Source organism: Macrotis lagotis, chromosome 3 (genome assembly GCF_037893015.1).
Source record: "Macrotis lagotis isolate mMagLag1 chromosome 3, bilby.v1.9.chrom.fasta, whole genome shotgun sequence".
NCBI lineage: Eukaryota > Metazoa > Chordata > Mammalia > Peramelemorphia > Peramelidae > Macrotis > Macrotis lagotis.
Genome location: NC_133660.1, coordinates 168,044,733 through 168,053,570, shown reverse-complemented (window position 1 = coordinate 168,053,570; position 8,838 = coordinate 168,044,733). Strand labels below are relative to the sequence as shown.

Here is an 8,838-nt window from a genome sequence, read left to right as displayed (position 1 = left end):
TGTAAGATGATCAGTTTTGAATAACTTAGCTTTTCTCAGCAATGCAATGATCCAAGATAACTCTGTAAGACTTATAATGAAAAATGCTATCCATCCCTGGGAAAGAAGAACTGATTGTATCTGAATATAAGCTGAAGTAAACTTTTTTTACTTTTATTTTTCTTGAGGTTTTTTCCTTTTTCTGCAAGTGGGAGGGGGGTGTCAATGTTTTTTTTCACAACATGATTATTCTGGAAATGCTTTTCATTACTATACATTGCACTATATCAAATAACTTACCTTCTCAATGAGAGGGAAAGGGTGAAGAGGGAAGAAAGGAGAGAATTTAGAACTAAGAATTTTAAAAACAAACATAAAAATTCTTTTTTACATGTAACTGGGGGAAAATAAATACTTGAAAAAAGAAGAAAGAAATTCTGAAGATACAGAGAGGTAATACAAAAAGGAAGAGGAACTATTCTATACAATAACTAATGTCTACATAAGAAATTTTTTGCAATTTATTAAATTTATTGTAAATGTTTTTTAAAAGAAAGTATAAAAGATGGAAAGAAAGGCATTTAGTAGATTATAAATTCTAAAATATATTGCAATCCTATAAGAATAGTATTGTGAACACTAACACTTAATATCAGCTGGGGTGACTGAGGTAAAGTAGGAACAAAAAGAGGTGTGATTATTTTTAATGAGAAAAGAGAATGATTACATAGGAGAATGGGTGACTTCTAGTGGTGAATAGAATAACACTAACAAGGAATAGAGAGTAGACATAGCTGATCAACTCCAATTTTCTTTGATTTCTCTATGAAAGATAGAGACCTTTTGACTGTGGAAAGAGATGCAATGGCCAAAAAAGAGGATAAGATTAGATAATTTTGCTACTCATGAGTTCCAGACACCAGGTCCAGACGAACCACATCACTGAAAACTGAAAGAATTGCCAGTGAACTTTGAAAGACCATGGAGAATATTAGCAATCTCACAGATAAATATTCCAATTCTTAGAAAAGGGAAGAAAATATAGCTACCTTTTATAGACCAAATCAATGAGTTTTTAACTTATATTTTTTGAAAATATTCTAAAATATATTGGACATCTGAAAAAGAAAATGATAATCACAAAGATATCATTACTTAATCAAAATATTTTGGAGTCTCTCTCTGCTTCCCTGAACTTGGCATAACAACAATCTTTTATGATATAAATAATCTCACCTTCTAGCAGAGTGTATTGTTCTGAACAGCACCAGGTGTTCACTAAGGGATTTATGATTTTCATAATAGGGAGCTCCCCTATTTCCCAGTGAACTTAGAGCAATACATCACACAACTTGGCATGCTCATCATCCCTGTTTCTTATAACTGCTAAGTGAACCAAATCAGGTACTATACTTCTTATCCTACCACACTTTCTTTGGATTTGCACCCCACTGTAAGACAATCAACTTGGAGGTTGTAAAGGCGGGATCTAAGTACACCTGCACTGTCCACACATGGGTTTGCAGTGGGAATCATTACTCAAAATCAAATATATATATTATATATATATATATATATATAATATATATATTATATATATATATATAATATGTGTGTATATATACACACATATTATATAGCACTGTCTTTACCCCAACAGGTTAGGCCCTCCTTCTCATTTACCCAAACAGGTTAAGCCCTGCTTCTACTTGAAAGCATCATTTTTCCTTGCTTTGAAATTAGATTTCTGTGTGTGTGTGTGTGTGTGTGTGTGTGTGTGTGTGTGTGTGTGTACTAATTCTCCTGTTTCTAACCTGCTTTGTGTGGCTCCAGTCATTCACAGGTTAGAGAGGCCTGTTCCACTCTGGTTTCCAATAGGTCATGCTAGATCAAGAAAATAATCGTCATAATTATCATGATTTTAGCAAAAATAAATGCATCCTATACCAAACTTTCTTTTTTAAATTAATAATTGAACTGATAGATTAAAAGAATAATTTAGACATTATTTACCTGTTTAATTGTTTTCACTTGTACTTGACCCTCTGTGACCCCATTTGGGTATTTCTTGGCAAAGCTATTAAGTTGGCTTGCCATTTCTTCACCAGCCTTTTTTTATGGATGAGGAAACTGATACAACAGAGTTAAGTAACTTGCTCAGGTTCACACAGCTAATAAGTTAGTAAGTGTCTGAAGTCATATTTGAACTTAGTATAATGAATATTTCTAACTCCAGATCCAACACTATTCACTGTGCTACCACCTCTGCTCTAATATTTATCTAGACTTCAATAAAACATTTGATAAAATTCATTGTGCTTCTCTTGTAGAAAACAAACATAGATGTGAGCAAGGTATATTGAAAACTGCTTGATGTGTCATACTCAAAAGCAAAGTCATTAATGGTTCCTTCTTTTAAAAACTTTGTTTAAGGGCAATGGGGTTAAGCAGCTTGTCCAAGGTCACACAACTAGGCAATTGTTAAGTGTCTGAGTCTGGATTTGATCTCAAGTCCTCTTGACTCCAGGTCTGGTGCTCTATTCACTGCATTACCTGGCTGCTCCCATGAATGGTTCTTTATCCAGTTTTGAAAGGAGACTCCAGTGAAGTTCTCTCAGTATTTGTATTAGTCCAGTGTCCTAATATACTGATGAAAGACCAATGTAAGAATAAAGAAAGCCATGCTAATTAAATTTATATTAACACAAATCTGGAAAGACAACTAACAATGAATGAAAACATGGACAGACTTGAACACGGGATCAGTTGTTGAGATCAAATGCAATATGGATCAATGCAAATTTGTATGCACAGGTTCAAAACATCACTTTTACAATTACAAAATCTGGGAGGAATGTTTGGGGAATAATTTATCTTAGAAAATTATCTGGGGTATTTAAGGATGTTCAAATTCACTATAAGTTGTATGGTGATCTTAGGTTTCATTATTAAACAAGTAAAGTTTTTGCAAATTACTTGCAAAGATAGTTTTCAACATTCATCATTTTTCAAGCTTTTGTGTTTCACATTTTTCTGCCACTCATCCTCCCCAAGGAAGAGAATAATCTGATATAGAGTGTATGTATACTATCATTTTAACATATTTCCTAGTCATGTTATGAAAGAAGAATTTAGGACTAAGGGGAAAAAACATGAGAAAGAAAAAATAAAAGAAATTTTTAAAAGTGAGCATTTAGATGCATAGTTATTTTTCCCCCTCTAGAAGTAGATGGCATTTTCTAAAATAGGTTTCTCAGAACTGTTTTTAATCACTTACCTGCTGAGAGAAGCTATGTCCACCATAGTTGATTATCTTACAATGATACTGTTAATGTGTTCAGTGTTTTACTGGTTCTGCTAACTTCACTCAACATCAGCTCTTGCAAATCTTTCCAGACTTTTCTGAAGTCCAGCTGCTCATGATTTCTTTCAGAACAAGAATATTCATATACCATAACTTGTTCAGTCATTTCCCAATTAATGGTCATTCCCTCAATTTCAAATTCTTTGCCACTACAAAAAAAGAGCTATTTAAATATTTTTTGCAAATGTGGGTGTTTTCCCCTTTTTATAATCTCTTTGGGATATAGACTGGTTATTGCTAGATTAAAGGGTTTGTATAGTTTTATTGTCCTTTGAGCACAGTTGCAAATTGCTCTCCAGAATGGTTGTATTTGTTCACAACCCCACCAATATTAATGTCTCAGTTTTCCCACATCTTGTCCTACATTGACCATTTTACCTTATTTGTCATCTTAGCCAATCTAGTAAGTGTGAGATGGTACCTCAGAGTTGTTTTAATTTGCATTTTTCTAACCAATAATGATTTTGATTATATATATGATTATATTTAGTTTTAATTTCTTCATCTAAAAACTGCCTTCGTATTTTTTGACCATTTATCAATTGAGGAATGACTTGTATTGGGGAATGACTCAGGTCTTTATATATTTTAGAAATAAATTCTTTATCAGAAACACTAACTATGAAAATTATTTCCCATCTTTCTGTAGTCCATCTAATCATGGTTGCATTGGTTTTATTTTTGCAAAAACTTTTTTTGATGCAATCACAATCATCCATTTTGTATTTTAAAATGTTCTCTATCTCTTTTTGGTCACAAACTACTCTCCTCTCCATAGATCTGACAGACTATTCCTTGTTCTCTTAATTGGTTTATTAACTTTTATGTATAAATCCTATACCCCTGCTGACCTAATCTTGATTTGGCATGTGAGATGTTGGTCTATGCCTAGTTTCTACCATACTATTTTCTTTTTTTTTAGATTTATAAATATTTATTGAGCACCAATTTATACCTAGATGAACATGTACCAGGCATGCAAATACAATTAATGAAATAATCCCTACACAAAAGGAATAAGGAGTAAGGGGCAGCAAGGAGGTGCAGTGGATAGAGGACCAGCCCTGAAGTATCGAGGACTTGAGTTCAAATCTGATCTCAGACACTTAATTATCTAGCTGTGTAACTTTGGGCAAGTCACTTAACTCCATTGCCTTGCCAGAAAAAAAAAGGAAGGGGGGGGAGTAAGGAGGATTTTATTTTAGAGATGGTAGAAAACAAGGCTAATTTTCCCTTAAAATAAAAAAGGAGGGGAAAAAATTAAAAAAGGATATGGAATTTTCTAGGCAGAGGAAGAGGTAGAAGACTAGAGTTGGGGCTTGTTTAAAACTGGGGAGAAAGGATGTCATGCCTGATGAAGGTTAACCCCAGAGAAGCAATAGCAATGTCAAAGTCAAGAGGGGGAAACTGGCCCCCCAACTGAAGCTGCCTGGGGCAGAGCCATAAGCATAGAATTTAGCCACAGCTTCATTGGGGTTTCCCTGGGCTGGATCAAACCACAACTGGATACATTTGCCACTGCCCTGGCCAAAAGAGCTTGCACTAAAAGACTGACTCCAAACGTTTTCACATAGGGAGGCTGGTGTTGGGAAGTAAAATGTAAAAGGATGGCAGGCAGCCTTAACTGGGCACTCGTTAATCCCTGAAGTCCAATTCCAGCCTTTGTGCCAATTTTCTTTGCAGGTATAGGAGGTTCGGCAGTCCTCCCAACCACTGGTTACAGTCCTCCTTGCACAGGGGAACATTCAAGATCCGTTCCTTTGGCCAGCTTGAGGACACCAGCTGAATCCAGGGTCCTAGGTTGGGGGAGCATTCATAGAGACACGTGTCCTGGATAAAGTGCCTTCTGCAGGCTGGGGTCATCACCCCACTGTGGTTAAAGTTGAAGTTGTACAGGTAAGAGGTTTCTTCATGGGCAGCAAGGCTTGTGTTTACTGCGCAGCAGGCTCTTTTCTTCCATGGGCTACACTGGTTATGAAGCTGGTCTTCAGCGCTAGGCTCAAACTTGTGGTGCTTAGCATGCATGCATACATTGAGCAGATCATGACCCTTCCTGCAGTCCATATGCCATAGCTATGAGGCCCAGGAATAGCAATCTCCATCCTGGTTGAATCATGATCTCTGTATCAGAGAAGGATGGAACACACACACAAAAAAATCTACCATACTATTTTCTAGTTTTTCCAGTAGTTTTTGTCAAATAAAACATTCTTATCCTAGAAATTAATGTCTTTGGGTTTGTCAAATAAGAGATTGCAGTAAATCATTTACTACTGTTTCTTTTGTACCTTATCTAATCCACTGATCTGCTTTTGTATTTCCTAGTCAGTACTAGACAGTTTTAATGATTGCCACTTTATAATATAGTTTTAGATCTGGTATGGCTGGGCCACCTTCCTTTGCATTTTAATTTCCTTGATATTCCTGAACTTTTGTTCTTCCAGATGATTTTTGTTACTATTTTTTCTAGTTCTGTAAAATATTTTTGGTAGTTTGATTGGAATGGCACTGAATAAGTAATTTAACTTAGGTATAATTATCCTTTTTATTATATTAATTCAGCCTACACAGGAGCACTTGATATTTTTCCAATTGTTTAGATCTGATTTTGTGTGAAAAGTGTTTTATAATTGTGTTCATACAGTTTCTGAGCTTTCCTTAGGAAGTAATTTCCCAAGTATTTTTGTTTTCTAGTTATTTTATTTCATTTTATTTTTTAGTTGTTTTTTTTTTTTTTGCAAGGCAATGGGGTTAAGTGTCTTGCCCAAGGCCACACAGCTAGGTAATTATTAAGTATCTGAGGTCAGATTTGAAATCAGGTCCTCCTGACTCCAGGGCTGGTGCTCTATCCACTGCATCATCTAGTCTCCCCTCTACAATTATTTTAAATGAAGTTTCTCTTTCTGTCTCTTGCTTTGGGCTTTCTTGGTAAGATTCTGATAATTTATGTGGATATATTTTATATTCCTACTTTCCTAGAACTGTTAACTGTTACAAGTAATTTTCTAGTTTTCTTCTATCATATCAACTGCAAAGAATGAGATTTTTGTTTCTTCTCTTAGACTTCATTAAGATATATATAACCCACAAAAAAGGGAAATAGCCTGGGTATATAGTAACCTTGTCATATCACTTTTGGAATATTGTGGTTTTGATGAATACATTTTAAGAATAATATGAATAAAAATAAATGAGAGATTATTCAGATTACTGTAATCAGGATGGTACAGGGTTCCTTAATCAAGCCTCTTAGACCCACACAAGAGTCACAGCAGAGGAAAAAGTCAAGGAACCAGGCAAAAGGCTGAGGATTGAAACTTTGACCTTTCCCTTCACAAGTTCTTCCCAGTAATTCAGATGGTTTTCAGTAGATACATCTAGAGAACTACAGAGGTCCCTGATGGAGGAAGATCTCATTAGATAGGGAAGGAGAGTCATCCTCTGATTGTGTTTTTTGGATAAAATAGAGACTTTTTTTGTATCCAATGCTACCCTATCTTGAATGCTTACTTGAGAACACTTTTGGTGTGGAGATTTAGGTAGCAAATTCTGATGTTTCTGAAGGAGATCTTGCATGGGGCACAAGTCCCAGAAATTTTTATAAGCTACTGAGATTGAACTGAATATTTTGTAAACTCAGAGCTTTGGGGCTAAGTCATTCTCTTTATAAAATCAGTGCTAGTTGGAATCATCCTTTGGGAAAAAGAGATGTTTAATGTTATCTGAATTGGAAAAAATAATCAATTGAACCTTGTAAAATATTGATTCCATTTCCTTGATTGTAAATTGTAGAGTGGAAGTAGACTAAATAAAATAACTTCTAAGAATCCATTGCAACTCTAACATTCTAGGGTACTAGATAGATAATTTATGAGTTTGAAAAGCAGAGTTTTAATTAACCATAGTTCATCTGGGACAAATTCCACTTAGGTTCAGGCGATCCAGGTAGTTTAGGGGACAATCCTATTGCAGACATGATGATATTGGGAGGGCCTGGGTCCTCTCCTGGAAAGCCAATCCTTCACTCTTGCAGGGAGAGGAGCACCTTGGAAAAACAGGTAGAGTCAGCTCTGCTATGCAATGCTGGAAAAAAACAGAGATGAAATATAAAAACAGTAGGTGTTCAAAGGAAGCAGACCCTCATGGCAGTATCAGCTGAGGCAAAGCTCACTTTACCTTGTACTGGTTACAGATCTAATTAAAAGTCAAATCCTTTCATTTGAGGGTTGTTCAGGACAGTCTATGTTTTTTGCTGACCATAAGATACCTCCAAAATGAGGGGGCATGATAAATACTATTGACAATGTTGCTTGTACAGATCAAAATGTGACTAGAATACGAAATAAAATGTTGATGAGGGCCTTTTTATGGAAAAGAAGTTGATTTTTGTGACTATAGTAAGCAGTGAGATCACACCAGGAAATTGCAGGCATGCTATTCAAATGCAGTGAAAAGGAAATAGGCCTTAGAAGGGAGCTTAGGTTTCTTTTGTTTCAGTTCTGTGCTTCAGACATCCTAAGTACTCATTTATTCCCTTGCCCTTTCACCCTATCCAGTTAAAATTATTCTTAGCTACTGCCAGGGCATCCTTCCCCATGAGGCAAGAAGGAACAACTATAATCAAGTGTAGCCATATTTATCCAAAATTGTTAAAGAACCACCCATTTAACACACCAGCATCCATAGAAAAGAAATCACCTTGATGCTTTGTACAAGCCAAGGGCTTCTTTACTTTGTTTCCATCACACAATAGTCCTTGATCTTAAAATTAAAAAGTAGGAGTTTTCTGAATTGAAGATTCCATCTAACTAGAGTGGTAATTATCTGTGCAATTAGTTTCATCAATTGCCTGAAGAGTTGAAGTCATAGAATTTTGGAACTGGAAGAGACATTAGAGGTCATTCGATCCACTCCTACAAGAAAGAAGTCCCTCTACAATATCCCTGACAAGTGGTCTTTCAGTTCAGTATGAGTAACTCCCCTCCCACCTGGTGACACACATGCCATTTCCATAAGAAACAGACCATTCCATGGGTTAGGGAAGTCTCTTGTTTATTGAAACCAAATCTGCCTCCCACTAACTTCTACCTTTATGAAGGGTTGTTTTTCTGGGGCAGGGGGAGAAGAAGAGAAGAAAAAGAAAAAAAAAAGGAAAGGAAAGGAAGAGATGGGAGAGAAAGAAGGAGAAGAGAGAACAGAAGGAAGGAAGGAAGGAAGGAAGGAAGGAAGGAAGGAAGGAAGGAAGGAAGGACAAGAGGAACAAAGGAAAAAAAGGAATGATTCAAGGGAGGAAGAGAGGAAGCAAAGGAGGGAGGAAAGAAAAAGGAAAGGGAAGGGGAGAGAGAGAGGGGGAAGGAAGAAGAAAGAAATGAAAAAAAAGCATCTATTAAGCAACTATTATATGTTGTACTTTAAATATATAGCTGGAGAGACAAAGGATATCTCATTCAATTCAATCATTTTACTAAAGAAAAATGAAGTCCTAAGAAGGTTAA

The 8,838-nt window shown here is 35.8% G+C and overlaps 1 pseudogene; it reads right to left on the bottom strand.

The window, feature by feature from the left end:
- Window positions 1-4,680: 4,680 nt before the first annotated feature.
- Window positions 4,681-5,459, bottom strand: LOC141516318 (folate receptor alpha-like; annotated as a pseudogene).
- Between the last annotated feature and the right edge of the window lie 3,379 nt (window positions 5,460-8,838).